At 46.3% G+C, this 13,654-nt stretch overlaps 1 protein-coding gene across 1 annotated transcript in view; it reads right to left on the bottom strand.

The window, feature by feature from the left end:
* FKBP8 (FKBP prolyl isomerase 8) overlaps nucleotides 1-5,428 on the bottom strand; it is a 71,648-nt gene extending 66,220 nt beyond the window's left edge. The window contains exon 1 of the mRNA XM_088468948.1: nucleotides 5,341-5,428. The gene's annotated coding sequence lies outside the window, so the exon portion shown is untranslated. The remainder of the gene's footprint in view (nucleotides 1-5,340) is intronic.
* Nucleotides 5,429-13,654: the final 8,226 nt, after the last annotated feature.

Genomic DNA, 13,654 nt, shown 5'->3' on the forward strand with positions numbered 1-13,654 from the left:
TACATATAGAAGCTGAGAGCTAACTTACCTTGGAGGTACCCCAAAAAACCTCCACATGGCACTATCAGCATCAGCACATCCTCCTAATGCTGACTGCCTTCATGCCTCTCCAAACTTGCAAAAGAAATGGTAGTTGCTCAGATCAGCTTAATTGCATAACACAGGTGCTTGTAAAGGGCGGGGTTTACTCTGAACACAGAAAAAAAAAGGAGATTTGCCCCCCAGCACACTGCAGCAAAAACAATACTTAAATCCTACATGATAATAGAAGATGGTGACAGCGGCGTTAAAGGGGTTGACCCTTGTGCCGCAGCGCCATTTTTAAAGGGGCCAATCAGGCATTAGCTGCCATTTTTAAAATGAATACTGGCGCAATACACCATGTGTTTTAAAAATGTTACCTACCTGCAGTACCCAAGCTGCTGCTATCTTCTCAGAAACTATCCAGGTGCTTCTATGGCTCCCCGCCGCCATCACCTACCGTGTTTCCCTGATAAGAAGACACTGTCTTAATTTTTTTTTGGTTCCAAAAAACACCATAGGGCTTATTTTCGGGGTAGGTCTTATTTTAACTAACTTTGACAGCCCCTTATGCAGGCCCCCCTGTAGCAGTGCCCCTTATGCAGGCCCCCCCCGTAGCAGTGCCCCTTATGCAGCCTCCCTTGTGTAGCAGTGCCCCTTATGCAGGCCCCCCCCTGTAGCAGTGCCCCTTATGCAGGCCCCCCCTGTAGCAGTGCCCCTTATGCAGGCCCCCCCTGTAGCAGTGCCCCTTATGCAGCCTCCCTTGTGTAGCAGTGCCCCTTATGCAGGCCCCCCCCTGTAGCAGTGCCCCTTATGCAGGCCCCCTTATTGCAGTGCAAGTACGGTACTTACCTGAGTCACCGCCGTCCGGGATGTCCCTTTCACTTGCGCGCTGACTGGATCTAATATGATCCAGCAGGCACGGCCGCACAGGATCCTCAGCGTGCGGGTGACGTCACCCGCGCACTGCATGGCTGGGAACGCTGGTCTCTGCAGCGTTCCCAGCTCAAAAAGAAAAAAAGGTAGGTCTTATTTTCGGGGTAGGGCTTATTTTAGACCGGGCTACAAAAGTAAGGGTAGGGCTTATTTTCAGGGTAGGTCTTATTATCGGGGAAACACGGTATTTACGGGACTCTGGTGAACCAACCCGCTATGCTGATCTCTGTGTGCAGAGATCTACTGCTGCTGGGGGGACTGATTATCTGTCCCCCCTGCCATACGTTCCGCTGTGCTCTGCAAAGGTGAGGGGGCAGGGCTAGGCCACAGGAGGGTTAACGGGGGGAGGGGCATCAAAATATTTTTTGGGCTTGGTGGGTTGCGAATACCTTGAAATTTTTTTTACACATATACAGTAACACATGCTGGGGTGGGGTACTAAATTGGGCACCCATTGTCCAAGGGGGTTAGGATGGAGGCTCTTCCACAGGCACCTACTACCACTAGAAGGGTGGGGGTTGTTACTGCTGGGGATTTTTTCACACTGGGAGGGGGGGCTATTTTTGATAGTGGGATGTAAAATTACAATGGGGCCTATAGACAGGGGGTTGGGATGCAAAACATCGCCTAGGATTTTTTTTTTTTTTTTAACTGAAATATTTAAATATATTTTAATAAATACATTTTAAACTTAATTACATTTAAAAAAAAAAAATCCATTTCTGTGCAGTTTTTACTAAAAATCAGTTAAGTGGTTAAAACAAAAACAATTTTGGTTTAAACACAGGATCGTGACATAATATCGGCTCTTGGGACTTATTGCTAACATGATTGTCACTAACTCAGTCAGCCTCTGCATTTTCTGCTTTGTAAAGGAATTCCAGCGTGCATAATTTTTTCTAAAAAAAAAAACTATCTAGTAAAAAGGCAGCATCTGCTTCTGTACCTGAATCAGGCAGCATCTGCCCGATTCAGGTACCGATGGACTTGAGTATAATATTGTAGTTTTCCTATTTGAAAACTGCATACGCGCAAAACTGATTCTCTGTGATCTTGCTCTCAGATCCCCACATCACAGCATGCATTTGCAGGGCAGAGTAGGGGGGACCTGGCCAGCGTTCAAGGAAATGGGGGCAACAGGAGCGACAAGGCCAGGATCTCCATCGGTGGATGCATATTTCATGGCCTCACAGGCTGACAGCCCGAGGAAGCTGAAGCTTATTAAGACTGGCCAGTGCTGCTGCCATCGCAACAGAGATCCAGGGCAGCATCTACAGATGCTGCACTTGGATCGATATTGCTGAGTCCTTTAGATGCCTCCTGCAGTATTAGAATATTTGCTGGACAGTATTGCACAGCTGCTTCCTTGTGGCTGTGCAATATCGTCCAGACATGAATCAGGCCCAAAATACATTCCGTACTCTGAATGTTGTAGGCTGGGAAGTATTGGGTACAATGTGTGGTTGCCAATGAGTGATAGTCTTGGGATTTCTACACAGTCTGGTTCATCTTTCCTGAGCACACCTTCCACTTTTTTGGATCAATGTTCCCCAAACCACTTTGATAGCAAGATCATTTAACATCTGTTTCATGTCATTGTACACAGGGTTTTTGTATTACGATCCACCCTCTGTGTAATGTATTGACAATTTATAGATGAAAGATCACTTGTTCCAACACCACCAGTGGTGGCGAACCCTGCCACTCCAGCTGCTGTGGGACTACATATCCCAGCATGCACTGCACTGTCAGAGTTTTGCTATTAGGGAATGCTAAAACTGTGGAAGAGCATGCTGGAATATGTAGTCCCACAACAGCTTGAGTGCCAGGGTTCGATAGACAATGCATAAAAACCTATTTACATTATCCGGTTTCAGCAACCCAAAGTTTTAAGGTTGTTGAACAAATTGCACTATTTAGCACAAGGATGAAGTTAGCTTCTTATTCCGCCATCTTCTAATTCACTTCTTATTCGAGATCCAGCTTCTTATTCAGAACATGTTATATTAAAAATTGTTATCAAATAGAATCAATAAGCTTACATTGAATAAACAAATTATGGTATATATTACACAAATTTCAATTGTATTTTCTTGCCCCACAAAGCTTTTGGGCATGTAATAGGGTGGCAAAGTGGGCACAGGGACCAGATTTTCTATATTTGAATAAGTAGCTGTAGTTGTGCAAGGGTTAACTAGCCTTGGATAACAAATTTGATACTTGGAATCCACACAGGGGGGGTTACTTACATAAGAACCACTTGCAATTGACCTTGCCCAACAAGGTTTTAGGCATGAAATAGGGTGGTAAAGTGGGCACAGAAACCAAATTTTCTATATTTGAATAAGTAGCTGTAGTTGTGTGAGGGTTAGATAGCCTTGGGCAACAAATTTGACACTTGGAATCCACACAGTGGGGTAATTTACATATGACCCACTTGCAATTGGCCTTCCCCAACAAGGTTTTGGGCATGAAATAGGGCATTAGGCATAGGCACCAATTAATACATTTGAATAAGTAACTGTAGTTGTGCAAGGGTTAAATAGCCTTGGGCAACAAATTTGACACTTGGAATCCACAGAGGGGGGGGGTCACTTATATATGACCCACTTGCAATTGGCCTTGCCCAACAAGGTTTTAGGCATGAAATAGGGTGGTAAAGTAAGCACAATCACTAATTTATACATTAGAATAAAGTAGCTATAGTTGTGCAAGGGTTAACTAGCCTTGGGAAACAAATGTGACACTTGGAACTCACACAGTGGGGTCATTTACATATGACCCACTTGCAGGTTTTTGGCATGAAATAGGGTGGTAAAGTGGGCATGTGCACCAGATTTTATACATTTGAATAAATATCTGTAGTTGTGCGAGGGTTAAATAGCATTGGGCAACAAATTTGACATTTGGAATCCACAGAGAGGGGTCACTTACATATAATCCACATGCAATTGGTCTTGCCCAACAAGGTTTTGGGCATGAAATAGGGTGGGCACAATCACCAATTTATATATTTGAATAAGTAGCTGTAGTTGCGCAAGGGTTAAATAGCATTGGGCAACAAATGTGACACTCTGAATCCATAGAGGGGGTTAACTTACATATTACCCATTTGCAATTGGCCTTGCCCAACAAGGTTTGGGGCATGAAATAGGGTGGTAAAGTGGGCATAGGGACCAGATTTTCTATATTTGAGTAAGTAGCTGTAGTTGTACAAGGGTTAACTAGCCTTGGCCAATACATTTGACACTTGGAATCCACAGAGGGGGGTCACTTACATATGACCCACTTGCAATTGGCCTTGCTTAACAAAGTTTTGGGCATGAAATAGGGTGGTAAAGTGGGCACAGGGACCAGATTTTATTCAAATGTATTAATTGGTGCATGTGCCCACTTTAATGCCCTATTTCATGCGCAAAACATTGTTGGGAAAGGCCACTTGCAAGTGGCTCAAATGTAAGTGACCCCCCTCTGTGGATTCCAAGTGTCAAATTTGTTGCTCAAGGCTAGTTAACCCTCGCACAACTACATCTACTTATTCAAATGTAGAAATTGGTGCCTGCGTCCACTTTAATGCCCTATTTCATGCCCAGAATCTTTGTGGGCCAAACAAAATACAATTGGAATTTGTGTAATAGATACCATATTTTGTTTATTCAATGTAAGCTAATTGATTCTATTTGATAAAAATGTTTTAATATAACATGCTCTGAATAAGAAGCTGAAGCTCGAATAAGAAGCTGAAGCTCGAATAAGAAGTGAATTAGAGGCTGGCCGAATAAAGGGGCCTATCCATTTAACGACATGAAAGTCTGAACGTCCAGCCTTTCATGTCGCTGAGATGCGGGCACCGCACTGAAAGACGTTCGCTGAACGTCTTCAGTACAGGAACCCAACCTCCCTATCTATTAACATGCCGAACCTGACGACCGTCGTCACGTTGACGGGCATGTTCGAAAGATAGTCGGGGTCGGCAAGGACCCAGCGTGCACGCGCATCGCTAGTCCTTGGCGGCTATCCACTTGCACAGTGGATAGGCCCCTTAAGAAGCTAACTTCAGCCTAGTCTATTTAGAAGGACATGGCTTATTTCCAAGGCTTTGCTTTACTAGCACAAAAAACATAATTTTATTACAAATCATAAACAGTAGTGTCAGAGCATCAGAGACCCTTCTCCATACATGCAGTATGATCCAGCCATCATCCGAATTGCATATTAATGCTATTTGCCCTTTGACTGCTAACAGTGCTGGCAATAACACATAACACTAACTGCTGTATCCCTGACCTACTGACAGCACAAGGCACCAGGCAGTCTAATTGACACCTTAATATCAGCAGAATAGCCCTAATCGGTCTCTGTAACCCCGGCCATAGAGATTACCGTGTGCTGCTGTCACCGCTCTCCCCTGCCCCGGACTTGCCGCCGTCACCTGCTCCCAGCAGCAGCAGCTCCCACCTGCACCCGCCTGTACCTGCTGCAGCTCTTCCGGGAACACGATGTAACCAGCTCTGTGATTGGCTGCATCTCCTCGACTCATGATTGGCCCCAGATGTCACATCCCTCCTCCCGTGCTGCACACTGATCACTGACAGTGACAGTCTGTTGTTAACGCTGTGTGCCAATGTTAGCACCATGCCTCGTTGTTGTAGCTGCTAATCGCAGGTGCATTCACAAAAGCTACTTTAGTGCTTTCATAAAAGACACAGCGCATACTTGTACACAGGTAACGACAATGCTAGGGTGATGCATTGGGAAGTCTTACAAGTAAGTACTGTAATTGCAGCAAGGTTCAGGTAGAGGGGTTTTGCCCTCCTTTCAATACCTAACTATCTGCTCTGTGTCATTATTTAATCGCATACTGCATCTATAGATGACGATAGCAATATGGTCCCATTGCCGGTAATGGGGATCCAGCGCAGCCTTTCCGGCTTCAGCGAAGCCTTCCAGGCTCTGGCGAGTCCCCAACAGGTGAAACTGTCATGCATGCACATGACACAGAAGCCCGTCGCTGGCAGCATTAGGTTGCCAGTAGCTGCGTGGAGGATGCCGCCGGAGAGGTAAGTAATGTTGAATACAAGAGGCATAGTCATTAAAATATGCTGCTGGTGTTAACTTTCTTTTTATTTAATTATCTTTTTATTTGAGAATATGATACCCCTTTTCCACCAAAATTCCGGGTCTGACCCGGAGTTGGAACAGGGGGGATTGGATAAAGAGGGGGAGTGACATAGTACAAGCATTCAATTGATGTTGAAATACAATAAATGAGCAAATATGCAAAAATTTAAATTGAGAGGGCATGATTCCCACACAAGAGAACAGCTAAAGTTACAACTAGAGTGAAAGGGGCCTACAGTACCACTGGTATTAACTTTCGTTGATAAATGAGGCCCTATACATGAAGGCCTGCTGCTCAGAACAAACGTGCTATGAGGTCTGTACTACAGTACTGACGTACATGGCCTCTAGATCTCCCCTCATGCCATCAGACCTATCACATGCCCCTTGCATCTCCCGCAGACTTCCCCACATTCTATTAACATTTATTGATATAGCACTATTATATTTAATTGCGCTTTAACCATCAGACCTTAACCTTCCCGCAATGCCATCAAAAATTACCAAATAACATTAAGGGGTCAATCCAATTAGGTGAGATTTGCGAGTTACTATTTTGCCTTCGAATTCGCATAGCAAATTAATTTTGCAATCCAATTAGCAACTCGCGCTGAATTAATCAGACTGGATTAAAATTTTTCCATTTGCACCTCCCTTAGGGTGAGAGATGGAAAGGAAAATCTTTATTTTAAGGTTAAAATGTCGGGACATTGGACACCCCCTCTAATGACTACTTAGGCAATTGGAAGTCTCCAATTAGCTTAATTAGTTCAATAATTACATGTCATTTTGGGGGGGTAAAAAAAATTGTCCTCAAATTGCTCCAAAAGCAACTTTTTCGTTAGTTTAGGTACCCCAAAATGTAATTACAATATTATTTTAATTGAAAAATAATTTTTTTTTTTAATTTTTCAAGGTGCCCTCAAAGTACTCCAAAATCACCTTTTTTCATACTTTTTTTGGGCATTTTTCGTTTAATTCGTATGCGATTAAACGAAAAGTTATATTTTTATCATTTTCTTGCATTTTTTAAAGCACAAATCAGCCATTTGACACCATTTCAAAACCTACAGTACCTTCCTAATGCCCACAAACAGCCTTCTATGCGGTCCTGCTAATAAAATTATCCATTTTGGGGGGTCCAGAATGGTCTCCCCACTTTTTCATGCGCTTCTCTCAAATCTCATTTGGCAATCTATTTGCACCCCTCCACTGCAAGTAGTGCGAATAGGGATTTTTAATCGGATTGGAGAATTCTCAGAAGTGAAGTCTGCAAGTTTCATGAAACAAACTCGCTACTCGCAATTCGCACCTAATTGGATAGACCCCATACACACACACATATTTATATAGTTGTTCTGTGGCGGGCAGCTAGCGGAGTGTCGGATTCTGTATTCACTATATATAATTAGCGATGGCCATCGGTGGGGTGCCCATCGATGGTCACCATTGACTGTTTTATCGGTGAACCATGCTGGGGCACGGTGGGCCAATCACAAATGGGGCGGGGCTTAGCCGCCAGGGGCAGTGCTAAGCTCCGTCCCATAGAAAAAAACATTGGGACCCACTCGGCCATCGATGGCTGAGAAACATTGGCTCTCTGCCATCGATTGCAAAGCAGTTAACCATTGACGGTTGTTAACTCAATGGTCGACATTTGGGGAAGGCGGCAGAGGCACTTGCCTGAGAAGGGGACAAAGGGACAGCCAGGAAAAGGCAGGCATAATGGACAACCAGAGAAGGTGGCAGTGAGACACTGTTTAGGGCTGCAAAGGTATAACTAGGAAAGGCAGGCAGATGGAAAGCTGGTGGCAGAAGCATTACTAAGGGGATCCTAGAGGTGCTGCTGAGGTACTTCTGAAGTTTCTCTTTTACTGTGACTGCAGCTGAGGCTACTCACATCATAATCACATTGCATCCTATTCATTAGGAGTTTTACAGTGTATATTCAAGGACCGACCAATGGAAGCAGCAGGATGGGAAGAACTGTTGGCAGGGACACATGGGGAGGCAGGAAGTACAGTTGGTCCGGAGGCCCCTCAGAGAGTTGAGCTCAAACCCCTCTAATCACCCTCTACTCTGTCGCTGATGGCAGGAGGCAGGGCTGCCATCAGAAATTGTGGGGCTCGGGACTGTCAAAATCGGCAGGGCCCCTATCCCCTTCCCCCTTATTCCTACATAAAAACAATTCTGTCAAATCTCTTCAGCCCTGCAGTCTCCCTAACCAAAGCTAGTCCACTTCTGTCCCTCCAGCCCTGCTAAGCCTTGTGTCCACTCTCCAGCCCTAGCCAACATCCAATAAGACATGCATACCTCTGATGTTACCGACTCCTTCTGTCCTGACTGCTGCGTCCTCACACGCAACGCTCCACTTTCAGCGGCATGACATCATGTGCGCTAGCTCACAAACCAAAACTATTGCACTGCACGGCTTGGTGGTAGGAGGTGAAGTGGGAGGTCGGAAGGAGGCAGAGCGGTAAGATGGTGGGAGGCAAACCCAGTGTGTGGGCTGTGATAGGAAGCAAAGTGAACGGGTGTGCGGGCGGTAGGAGGCAGAGCGGGCAGGCCCCCCTGTCATGTACTTTTATTGTGCAGAGTTGTTAGTTTAGGGTGGAGGACCAATAGGAGCCTACCTCCTCTGTCGCTTTTCGCAGATTTCTCATCTCACTCTCCTGAGATGCAAGCAAAAATCCACGTAAAGTAGGGCTTTGGAAATGGACAAGAGTGCAGTGTGCCCGGCACTTAGCATGGGAGAAGCTGCTTTACGTGGCTAATCCTGAGCATTCTTGTGCAAGATTGTGGTCACCATGATTGTGGTCGCAAACAATTAAATTAGCTACAGCTACTTTAAACAGGAGCTAATTCTGTCAAACAGTTAAATCGCCCCCTAAATCTCCTTTTAGAATAAATTTACTATAACATAATAAAACATAACATAATAGACTACAATCAACAATTATCACACACCAATAATATGAATAATTCTTATTATTATTGATTGTCACACAATGGGGTCCAAGTCTCCGTTACCAGGTCCAGCAGTGTCGCCTTACTGCCATCTGTGTCCCCACTGGCCGCCTGTGTCATCCTTGAGACTTGTGGTCACTCATCAGTAATATGCAGTTCCTGCCTTTGTGCATCCTGGGTTTGCGCATCTTGGACATTATCACATGATCTGCTCTGACAAACCAGTCTCCAGCAACTCCGGTCACATAATTCATCCATTAGTTGCAACGGCCCCCTATTTAACAACTCTCCTTCGAGATCAGTACTCTTGGTTCTGTTTGCACCCTGCATCAACTCCAGTCATCAGTCTCCAGTACTGCTAACAACAATCTGTGCTTGTTCCAGTTTCCAGGATCCAGTATTTGCTTCATAACCTTTCTTACATCACAAGCATTTTGCCTCCGTGTGTTCCAGAACACCTGCCCCAGTAATTGCTTCACAGCATTCAGCTTCAGCGGTATCCAGAAAACCTGTACCAACATCGCTCGACAAATGTTTCAGATGTTTTTGCTGGTGGCGGATGTGAGGCTCTGGAAGTGGACATCTCAGTGCACAAGACGGCGGCTGAGTCATTAGCATATTTTAACAAGTCTGCTGCGTATGGGATCGCAGCAGCGATGGGCATTACATGCATCTCTGAATCAGGCCCTCAGTTCCAATATCACCTCTGTACTACAGTCTCAGGGCCTGATTCAGACTCGCTCGTGAGTGCACAGCGCTAGCAAGCGGATCAATGGTCCCCCACTGCGCATGTGCACACCGGAGCCGGCGTGCGCATGCACGAGACCTGGCCAGCGATGGGCGCTCCGTCGCTACGGGTCTCGCATCAAAAAGGGGCGGCTGTCGAATTGTGATTGACAGCTCGTCCCGTTTTGGACGCGGGCACGGGGGGTGGCTGGCCAAACGAAGGAACGCCTGCCGTTTGGGGGCGGCCTCAGTAGTGAGTTTCCGGCTCTATTAGAGCCGGATGCTCACTGGCGCTTGTGATGGACGAAACCCTACCACAAGGGTCTCGTTGCAAGCCCGATGGTCGTGACCATCGCGAGCATCACCTGGCCGCTCGCAAAAGCTGTGGGTAGTCACCCACAGCTTAGCGAGCGGCCAGGAGGCCGGCTCTGAAAAAAAAAATGCCGCCCTGATTCAGAGCGAGCGCTCTGAAAGAGCGTCCGGCTCTGAATCAGGCCCTCAGTTCAGCATTTCTCACAGTCTGACTAGAAATTATGTTACCGGCATGTACATCAGTGTATCAGACTGTTCCAATGTACTCAATCCCTATCTCATAAATACCCATATCTGTCCTGTATCCGGTTTTCCCAAATACCAACTAGAAGCATTGATTTGCATGAGGAGAATAATCATCAACGACTTAAGCTTCGTCTACTCTCCTACAAGTGTAGCTAGCAACAGGGGTCTAGATCCCAATCTACGACACGTCAGTATTGTGACAGTTTATTCTGGCCCAATGGATTTGGCAGGGGAACATACCCTAAGAATGGACTTAGGGCCTGATTCAGAGCCGGACGCTCTGAATCAGGGCGTTTTTTTTTTTTTTTTGTGCGGCCTCCGGGCCGCTCACATAGCTGTGGGTGACCACCCACAGCTATTGCAAGCGGCCAGGTGATGGTCGCGATGGTCTCGACCATCGCAACCATCGGGGCTTGCGACGAGACCCTTGCGGTAGGGTTTCGTTCCCGCAAGCCCCAGTGAGCTTCTGGCTCTTAATAGAGCCGGAAGCTCACCACTGACATCACTCGTAATGTCAGTGGGGCCACCCCCAAACGGCAGGCGTTCCGTCGGGAACACCTCCATTTGGCCAGCCACCCCCCCTGCCCGTCTCCAAAACGGTGCGAGCTGTCGATCAGAATCGACAGCCGCCCCATTTTGGTGCGAGATCCTGAGCGGCAAAATGTCGGTCGCTAGCCGGGTCTCGCGCATGCGCACGTCGGAGCCGGCGTGCGCATGAGCAGTGGACAAACATCGACCTGCTCGAGAACACATAGCGCTTGCGAGCGGGTCTGAATCAGGCCCTTAGTCCAAATGTTGACCAGCCGTTGAGAGGAACAAGAAACCAATCTGGGCCAAGTCATGCATGTCCTCCAAGGCCTGTCTACTTGTATGGACTCTACTCAAACTTTTCTGAATAGACAAGCCACATCTCCGATGCTCGACTCAGTGAGATCTAATTCTTCGCTGTTGTCATCCAGTCTTCACATACTCACTCCATCAAAAATGGGATGGGATCCCAAAACATGCAGAGGTTTTCTAAACCAATGTAGCATCCACTTCGAACTACAACCTGGGAATTTTGCTAGAGAGAGATCACCTAAATAAATTTGTTATTCTCTGGGTAAAATCTATTCCCATCCTATCAGATTATGACAACTTTTTGACCACATTTCGTAGGATCTTTGACAAGCCTTGAAGAACCACCTCAGCGGCAGGGTGCTTTGCAGTAAGTTTATATAGAGCAAAGTGTCTCTTCTCCTTCTATCCCTCTTCTCACTGAGAGTGGGATATATCAAGTATTGGCAACTAAATTATGATACCTCTCACCCCTATTCCCCTACAAGCCGGCATTTCATATCACGTTATGAAGGTATACCTACTCACTAAAACAGCTCTTCTAATATAGAGCTGTGCTGGCAATACAAAATGACACAGCAGTCCAAATGAGCAAGCCCTGAGGAATGAAGAGGGATCCATCGGATCAGTGAGCTTTTGTGAAAAGAAGCCCATAGGCTTCTACAAGCAGTGCTATATATTGATGGCTTTCTGGAGCTTGCTGATGTCAGGATTCAGCCTCAGATCGGCTGGCTTCCCCTGATCAGCAAGCGCGGTCAGACGTCAGGTGCGGTGGTGGGTGACATGCCGAGTATTCTCCCTGGAGCCCAGGAAACTTCCACGCAATCCTCCATATTGGAGTTCCCGCGGCAGTGAAAATGGGTGCAGCCATGTTGTCTGCATCACCTGACCGGTCTCTTATCCAATGGTAGCCTTGTCAGTTCTCAGCTGACTCCTCCAATGGACAACTACCTAAGGGCAGGGCCAAATTATAGGAGGGGCGACAGGGGCAATTGTCCCGGGGCCCCCATACGTAGAGGACTCCCACAACCAGCACAATAAAATGGAGCACAGCGTTTAACTGTCTACGCTCCGGTCCTCTCCTCGGCGGCTGCTAAGTTGTTCCCTAACAGCAGCCTCCGGGGAGCTTCAATGTTGTATTGTCTCGCGAGATTTGACATCATCTCGCGAGACTTTGACTGCTCAGAAGGACCAGAGCAGCGGCTGCGGCATGCGAGGGAGGGGCTGTCGGCTGAGCCAATCCCAATGTGAAGGATTTACTCTATAGAACTAGTATGAAACCTGAAACTACAAACAGGACTAATTGGTTAACAACCAACAAGGGGTGCTTCCGCAGTTTGGGGTGCACAACATGTAGAGCACTAATAGTGGGAAGTTCCTTTCCACATCCTCATAGTGGAAGGCGAATCTCTCTACGGTACCGTTTGACTTGTCAACTGGATTACATCATATACTTTTTACAATGCCCTTGCGGCTTGATGTATGTGGGTAAAACCACTAGAACCTTTCGTGAGAGAATGACACATCAACTGGGTACCGCCGCTGAAAAGGGGTGGTGACCGTGGATTGATCCTTCTTGAGGAAGGAAGCCAGGTGGATCCACAGATTTGGCAAGGTATCACCAAAAGGATTAAATAAGTACAACCATTTAAATATCTTTTTGCATTAATGACTATGCAGCGGTGGGTTGTTTAGGATTTTGGTCTACAGACAATTGCATATCCAAAACAATTTTTATTTACCCTTTTTGACCCTTGATGGTTTTTTCTCATTAGTTTGATTCAATATTATGTGGTTAATTTTATATGTGATAATATATAGAGAGAGAGAGAGAGAGAGAGAGAAGTGATGATGGACAGCACTCCGGTATACAGGTAAAAAATCAGGCCACTCAATTGTGGTGGTTAACGTTTCAGAGGCGTGACCTCTTTTATCAAGACCTTATGAATAACTACAAAACAAACAGACAATAAATAGTCACTTACCAACGTGCAACAATCTGCCACGCTCCCCGTCCCGGTGCCGATGACGTCATCAATCGCGGCAACCCGCTGGCGTCACAGCAACACAGGGCGGGCGTGGCTTGACTAACGTGCCCATCACCAAGGCAACCATGTACACAAAGATAAGCAGAGCGCTGGAACATCAGCGAACGGTCAATACATGTAACTGGCTAGAACAGAGATATAAGTAAATGAAAGCCACTGGTACTAACAGCACAAAAAACCCCCATACATCACAAGGGGCAGAAATAATACATCTGAACAGCTAGCATAATTAGAGGTTAAGGAAGAGAGATGTGACAAGCGTAAGTACTATCTCCAGGATATGCAACGAAATGTGCGACCAGCCCTGCAAACAGAACTAACACATACATGGGGGCTGGAGCTAATTTATAAAAAGCACGAGAGGGACAACATCTCATTGAGGCCAGATGGATGCACTGTATTGAGAACATGAATCCACCTTGCCTCTTTCTGCAGCAGTA

This window comes from Taudactylus pleione, unplaced genomic scaffold (genome assembly GCF_031769625.1).
Source record: "Taudactylus pleione unplaced genomic scaffold, aTauple2 ptg000087l, whole genome shotgun sequence".
NCBI lineage: Eukaryota > Metazoa > Chordata > Amphibia > Anura > Myobatrachidae > Taudactylus > Taudactylus pleione.